Source organism: Manis javanica, chromosome 4 (assembly GCF_040802235.1).
Source record: "Manis javanica isolate MJ-LG chromosome 4, MJ_LKY, whole genome shotgun sequence".
NCBI classification, from domain to species: domain Eukaryota; kingdom Metazoa; phylum Chordata; class Mammalia; order Pholidota; family Manidae; genus Manis; species Manis javanica.
Genome location: NC_133159.1, coordinates 89,759,148 through 89,767,450, shown reverse-complemented (window position 1 = coordinate 89,767,450; position 8,303 = coordinate 89,759,148). Strand labels below are relative to the sequence as shown.

Sequence of the window (8,303 nt, the reverse complement as noted above, 5' to 3'; positions counted from 1 at the left end):
TTCTAGTTTTATACCTTTGTGGTCTGAAAAGTTGGTTGGTAGGATTTCAATCTTTTTGAATTTACTTAGGCTCTTTTTGTGGCCTAGTATGTGGTCTATTCTGGAGAATGTTCTATGTGTACTTGAGAAGAATGTGTATCCTGTTGCTTTTGAGTGTAGAGTTCTACAGATGTCTATTAGGTCCATCTGTTCTAGTGTGTTGTTCGGTGCCTCTGTGAACTTACCTGTTATTTGTATGGTGGATCTGTCCTTTTGAGTAAATGGTGTGTTGAATTCTCCTAAAATGAATGCATTGCAGTCTATTTCCTCCTTTAGTTCGTTAGTATTTCTTTCGCATACACTGGTGCTCCTGTGTTAGGTGCATATATATTTATAATGGTTATATCCTCTTCTTGGACTGAGCCTTTTATCATTATGTAATGTCCTTCTTTATCTCTTGTAAATTTCTTTGTTTTGAAGTCTTTTTTGTCCGATACTAGTACTGCAACACCTGCTTTTTTCTCCCTATTGTTTGCATGAAATATCTTTTCTCTTCCCTTGACTTTTAGTCTGTGCATGTCTTTGTTTTTGAGGTGAGTCTCTTGTAAGCAGCATATAGATGGGTCTTGTTTTTTTATCCTTTCAGTGACTCTATGTCTTTTGATTGGTGCATTCAGTTCATTTACATTTAGGGTGATTATCGTTATGTATGTACTTATTGCCATTTCAGGCTTCAGATTCGTGGTTACCAAAGGTTCCAGGTTACTTTCCTTACTATCTAAGAGTCCAACTTAACTCACTTAGTATGCTGTTACAAACACAATCTAAAGGTTCTTTTCTATTTCTCCTTTTTCTTCCTCTTTCATTCTTTATATATTAGGTATCAAATTCTGTACTTTTTGTCTATCCCTTGATTGACTTTGGGGATAGTCAATTTAATTTTGCATTTGCCTCAATATCAGCTGCTCCACCCTCCCTACCATGATTTTACTACCTCTGGTGACAGCTATCCAACCCTAGGAACACTTCCATCTATAGCAGTCCCTCCAAAATAGACTGCAGAGATGGTTTGTGGGAGGTAAACTCTCTCAGCTTTTGCTTATCTGGAAATTGTTTAATCCCCCCTTCAAATTTTAATGATAATCTTGCTGGATAAAGTAATCTTGGTTCCAGGCCCTTCTGCTTCATGGCATTAAGTATATCATGCCACTCACTTTTGGCCTGTTAGGTTTCTGCTGAGAATTCTGATGTTAGTCTGATGGGCTTTCCTTTGTATGTGATCTTATTTCTGTCTCTGGCTGCTTTTAACAGCTCTTTATATCACGAATAATGTTCTACTTTTCCTTCTGCCCCAGTGTTATTTCAACTGAAGTCATCTTCCAATTTTTATTTCTTGAAAGGAGAATGATTTTCAATGCTTGAAAAATTTCTTAGGCATATTATGAATACTTGTACATATTCCATGTATGTTGTACATTTTAAATAAAATTTAATTAGCCCTTTAATCTTGAACTTGAGTATTTCCTGTGCTTCCTTACCGAAAGAGTTGGCATAACAGACCATAAAAATATCATTTAGGGCAGAACCTTTGATACACTGAATAACACTTACTGTCCTTTTAATAGTAGCTCCCAAACTAGAAAGTAAAGTATATAATGTTAACATCTATAAGCAGATAAAGTAAATTTGTAACCATGTTTTAAATATCTTAATGACTCAGGTAACAGTCTAATAATAAAAATAATAACAATTTTCTTACATAATTTTCTACCAAATAGTTGAGGCTACATATATATAAGTATAAATTGTCTAACCCAGAGTGAGCATAAAATGTCAGTCTTATTAGAAATGGATGAAATGAAATAGTATATATATGTATATATGTATAAATATTTATACATTTTCACATATACATCAATGAATACATATATGAAATACTGAAATCTAGGCAATTGATGATATAATGTTTTGCAGACAAACAGGAAATGTGTAACATACTTCCAATATCTACAACTGGTTATAAAACTAAGTTGAAATTACCAAGCAATAAGGTGAAATTATTACATTTCTTTAAGAACACTCTTCTTAAACCAATTTTTGAGAAGAAACCGATTTTCTTACATATTTTTCCCTTAAAATGGGACTTCTTTTGAAATAGTGCTCAATGTAAAAAAAAAATGATACTCTGTTACTCTGGTAGTTTCAAATGTCCTTGCTCATAATTAGAGAGTTAAAACAATATACTTAGGCTAATAACCTTGCAGAATTGTGGCCCACCTGTGGGACAGATTTTGTCAGAGCTTAAAAATCTCATGGGATGTCCTAAAGATCAAATGTGTGATATTTTTGGTTTTCTGAGGTCAATCACTATTGACTATTGAAATGGTCCCAAGATAGATTTGGATATTGCAAATCACTTCTGATTATAATTATTAGAAATGGTTGGTTGAAAACATTATGTCAATTTAAAAAATAAAAGTTAAGTTCTCACTGTGCCTTGGTGTGCAAAGAAAAAAGAAAGAAAAAGGAAAAGACTCCAGGATTTAGTGTCACCCAGTTAGAGTTATAGATATTACAGAGTGCATTCTGGCTGGAGATGGGTCCCCTTCTACCGGAGCAGTCCTTGATTTGTTAGTACTGGATTGCTCCCTCCTCGGGAAATAGATTTCACTTCCCTGAACCATCATCTACAGATATCATCCTGGCATTCTACAATATACTGATTTTGATAAAGAACTCAAATCACAGAAAAATAAATACAGCTTAGAGTTTATTGTCATGTAAATCATTGTACTTTATCATAAAGAAGCAACTAGCTTCCATGACAGATTGGTGCAATAACTTACTGAAAGACTCACTTGTTACTAGCTAGAAACTAATGTCCTTACATATGAGGTTGCATTCCTTTAGAATGTGCTACATTTCTCATGCCAGAGCCAAATATGAGGTGTTTTTAATTCTACAGTCACTGTGCACAAATATAACTCCCTCTTACTGCCATACCAACAACTCATTTAAAGTGTTCCTTCTCTGGAGGGGTTCTTTAGAAGACAAAGTTGAGGACTTCTCCCAAAAAGTAGAGCAAACACAAAGGGAGAAAAATAGGAGCAAAAAAATAAGACAGTTAAAGGAGCACTTGAGAGGACTAAGATCAGAATAACAGAAAAATCCAAATAAGTCAATCACCAGAGGAACAATTAAATAAATTATTTTATAACTGAAGGATACAATTTTCCTAATGGAAAGGGTGTGCTGAGTCAAATCACAATTTATCAAGACAGATCAACAGATTATCATGAAATTAAGATAAGTCATTAAGAAATTACAGAAGGTGGAAAAAATTTAGCCCATATAAGAGATCAAGAGTCAGAATGGTTTTGGACATTTCAACAGCATTTAAGGGAATAATGTAATGTAGATAATTCTTTCAATGACTCTTTCACTGTCTCTGTCTCCTTCTCCCTCTTGCCTCTCATATTCTGTTTATACAATTTGGTCTCATTATAAATTAGATTTTTACCATAAAAAATGAAAAATGAGAAGTTTCACATATAACTACCATATAGACACAGCAGAATGAGATGAGAAGGGTGGGGGTGGGGATGGAAGGAGAGAGAGGCGAGAGAAACTAGGACTTGGCAACATGATTGGTACCTTTCAACCATGCTGAGTGCTGAGTCAAAATCAAGACCTATTCCTTTACATTTTAGTTAAATTAATCAATGAAACGTATTTTTCACTACATTTGAATTTCCTCTTAATTGAATGCAAAATAGTATTAAATTACACAAGTCATTTTGTTCAGGACATCTCAACCTGAGTCAATGTTATCATGCATCTCCTCAAACAATAATAAAATAAAAATTTATTACTAAAACATGAGGAAGAACAATTCCCCATCTAAGATACTATAACCAGGCTTAATCACAATATTATTACATTTAGAGTGATGAAATGTGGTGTATCCTGATTAAACGGTACATAAATGATGGATATGGCAAAAATAATGTGACTGTATGGCATAGTTATTATATGTGAGGCACTGGTATAAATTATTTTTTGCAAGAAAATATTAAATCCTCAAAGCAAATGGTAATAATAAGGGTATCATAATATTAATATAGGGAAATATTGAAAGAACTAGACATCTATTGCTATAAAATCATTGCTGTCATGAAATGTTAAAATGTCTTGATGTGGAAAATTTATTTTGTATATCTGCTGAGTCCAGGTTTGGAGCCAGATTGAAGTAGCAATTGGAAATAATATTTTAAGTCAATATTAGTATAGGTATAGCTGGTCAAAATGAAATGGGCTATTTTGTAAGGCAGTGAGCTGGAAATGCTCAGGTAGCATCTGAATTCATTTTCTCAAAATATCAAAGTAAAGAAACTAGCAAACAATGCTTCAGTGGGTGGGGCAAGAGTATAAATAATCTTCAGGACATCTTCCACCTGGACAATTTACTTAATGGGTAGACTTTGACACATTTGATCATATCGCAGTCTCACTAGGGACTTCCAGTTACCAATATGCAAGTTAGCATGTCCTTTGAAATCCTAACAGGGCCAAGCACTGTAGAAATTATTGTACTTACATTATTGTATTTAATATAATACATACAGCTCTTTCAAGGTACTGGTATTATCTTATTTTCAGATGAAAAAAACTGCAGGTAAGAGAAAAATAATTTTCCAAGTCTACAAACCTAATGACTGAGAGAGAACTGGTATTTGAAACCAATATTTCTCATCTTTTTAGCATTATTCATAGCTTTAGCCAAAGAAACTGTAATCAGTTGTATTAATATAAGAAATCACTTATCATAAATAATTTTATCTGGAGGAGTTTTGATAGAATCTTACATAGTTACTGTATGACAGATAATACATATTGTGATATTTTTGTTTTATAGAGCATAGCACATATGTGAGCAGGTTTACATTCATGTATGCATGCATGCATACACACACACCTAATTATTTTTATTTTATGTTTGGAAATATTAAATAAATGTACATTCCAGATATTCTGTTAATTCTGGAGATTTATTTCTAAGTGACATGTTAGCCTCTTATAAATCTATCTCACCAGTGACTTTTCCAGTGGTCACACTTAAAAATTTTTTTTTTTATTAAGGTATAATTGATATACACTCTTATGAAGGTTTCACAAGAAAAACAATGTGGTTATTACATTCACCCTTATTGTTGAGTCCTCACCCCATACTCCATTGCAGTCACTGTCCATCAGTGTAGTAAGACGCCACAGAGTCCCTATTTGTCTTCTCTAAGCTGCACTGTCTTCCCTGTGACCCCACACACAACATGTGCACCAATCCTGATACACCTCAATCCCCTTCTCCCTCTCTACCCACCTGCCCTCCCTCACCTCTCCCCTTTGGTAACCACTAGTCCCTTCTTGGAGTCTGTGAGTCTGCTGCTATTTTGTTCCAGAAGGTCACACTTTAAGATATTTTGAGGGATTTCTGTAATTAAGATTGAAGGATGAACATATTTTTCCCATTCTTAAATGACCATACTCTAGTTTTATAAGAGGAAAAGAAAAAGAAAATCACAGACACAAAAAGAAAATCCCTAATTTCAAAAATCGCAGCTTTATTTTTAGCTACTTTAGCTATCTTCCAAGAGGAACAAATGACATGAATCATCTGCCTAATTACAGTAATGCCAAAGCTTGGTTTAGCTTTCAGCAACATTTATTCTCTGTGCCTAGTCACATCACTGTAATAATTACAGAGATTTGGCAATGCTGCTTACTTAACCATTGACCATAAATTACAGTCAGACCAAACAGCTTTGGAAACTGATGGCAGGGCAGCTGACACTTTTAATTTACTGATCTTGTTGTCATTAGTGTAAAGTAGGTAGTAAGGTGAAAAGAGGGTCACGGCTGAATCCTTCCTATATTGAAATTCTGCCCACAACCGTAGCTGACAATTACCCTTCATGAAAGATTATTCAGACAGTCTTTTAACAAGAGTGACATCTGCTGGTCCACATATGCAATCCAAACTACTACATATTTATGATCCTTTCCAATAGCCTCGCTTTATTTTTGCAGATGGCAAATCAGCTGATTATTAATCATGAAGGATAGTATTTAGCACAATAGAGTTCTTATTCAGTTGTTTTGGATTTCTAGTTTAAACAAAATGACTATAAATTTCTTAGCTTTTTTCGTGACATTTATTTGTAATGTTTTAGTTTATGTTTTATCTTTCTTAGAAATACTAGACTTTTTTTAGTTTGAATACAATATCCTATGGTTTAGAAATGCTCTGAAATGTTATTTTTGAGCAGTTGATTGTGACACTCTAAGACAATTTGTTAAGTTGAATAAAATACTTAGATTCCAAAATATCACTTGTGTATTTTTTGGTGTGTTGGGTGTTATATTTGCAGTCGTCATACTCAATGAAGAACTATTGACCATTGTTCTCTGGTTTAGCTGTTCTCTTTCCTGAGTGAGTGAGTATTTGTGTGTGTGTGTATGTGTGTGTGTGTGTGTGTGTGTGTGTGTGTGTGTGTGTGTGTGATTATTTTCATCTCAGTTGAGTCACTCTGCAAATATAGTGGCATCTATTGTGAATTCCTTGTATACTTTATATCTTTATATTGGTTTATTTTATTTTTAGTCATCATGAGAAAAGGATTTTTTTCCTTTGAAATCAAGTGAATATTTGTGTAAAAACATTTTATACTTACAATGATTATAAGGAATTGTATTTTTAATTGACAAAATATCTTAATTTTTAAATACAAAATTCTTTTATAAAGAAAATATGATCATTTTAAAAAGTAAAACATTCATTACATGAAAATAAGGAATAACTACTATTTACACCTCAGTATATGTATTTCCAGAATTTATTCCTATTTAAATTTATAGAAATAAACATATATAAGATTTAGTGAAATAAACAGTGTTCTACAATTTACTTTTAATCTGAAGACATTGTACCAGAATAATAAATATTAATATTCTTTTTGCATTTTATATAAATATATGTGCCTATATATATCTTAAGATACTCTATAAAACAATGCAATTGTTTTCTTGTGTTTTGCTTTTTGACAAGGGGAAAGTGCCAACTCAGTCCCCCAGTACCACAAGTTATACAGTCAGGTTTCCCGCATTTGGGGAAATCTCAGGGGTCAGCACACTCAGAGTGCAATGAATGAGCCTCACCCTAGGAAAACCACCTTCCTGATCATGGTATCTCTCCTGCCAGGTTGCAAATGACATTCAAGTGGAATAGGTACAAAAGTACATATGCTAAGAGGATCTATGCATTTATACCTTTATCATGTCCTTCTCCCTCTTTCCTTAAAACCAAATACAGCATCTCAGAAAAATGTTAACTTCGATATATCATATACTTGAATTTGTTTATATAATCCTTCATTTCTATTATTGCGGAAACATCATTAAAGACAGAAATGACAGATTTATACTGTAACCTTAAGTCATTATTAATTATCTAAGTCACTCAATCTCCTTTAGTCTTCATTTACTTACCTACCTGAACAGTTCATAATATCTACTGCAGAAAGCTAACTTGGGGCTAAATTTTGATATGTATTGATCAGTATTTTATAAAGTACAGTAAGAAGTTGATAATAATTATTAATGGATCTCATATCTACCTACATTTCCCCACTTAGTCCTCCAAAATAACACTGTGAGGTAAGTAAATCTTCATTTCACAGCTATTAAAGTCAGAGGGCTAAATGACATGCTCAGATTAAATATCCAAGTGATGGAACTGAGAGTCAAACCCAGGTAATTCTGACTCGAAAGCAAGTAAGCCATATGAAAAATTATTTTTGGTATAGATTTACGCATTAAGAAATATGTACATAATAATAAAATTTAATCAACCTTTTAAAAATTTACTTTTGGATAAATTAAGTATATTCAACACAAGACAAAGTTACTATAAAGATTCCACATTACAAAATATGCTTTGGCAGCAGAGCCAAGATGGCAGGGTGAGTAGAGCAGAGGAAATCTCCTCCCAAAACCATATACATTTTTGAAAATACAACAAATACAACTACACTTAAAAGAGAGACCAGAATACACAGGACAACAGCCAGACTACATCCACACCTGCAAGAACCCAGCACCTCATGAAGGAGGTAAGATACAAGCCATGGCTGGCAGGACCCAAGTGCCCTTCTTCCCAGCTCCCAGCAGTAGGAGAGGAGTCAGAGCAGGGAGGGAGAGGGAACCCAGGACTGCTAAACACCCAGCCCTAGCCATTTGCACCAGAGCGCAGACACACAGTGCATGGGGTG

The 8,303-nt window shown here is 33.7% G+C and overlaps 1 non-coding gene across 1 annotated transcript; it reads right to left on the bottom strand.

The window, feature by feature from the left end:
- Positions 1 to 7,078: 7,078 nt before the first annotated feature.
- Positions 7,079 to 7,242, bottom strand: LOC118968002 (U1 spliceosomal RNA). The gene has a single exon (XR_005055380.1). It is a non-coding gene; the product is annotated as a U1 spliceosomal RNA (small nuclear RNA).
- Between the last annotated feature and the right edge of the window lie 1,061 nt (positions 7,243 to 8,303).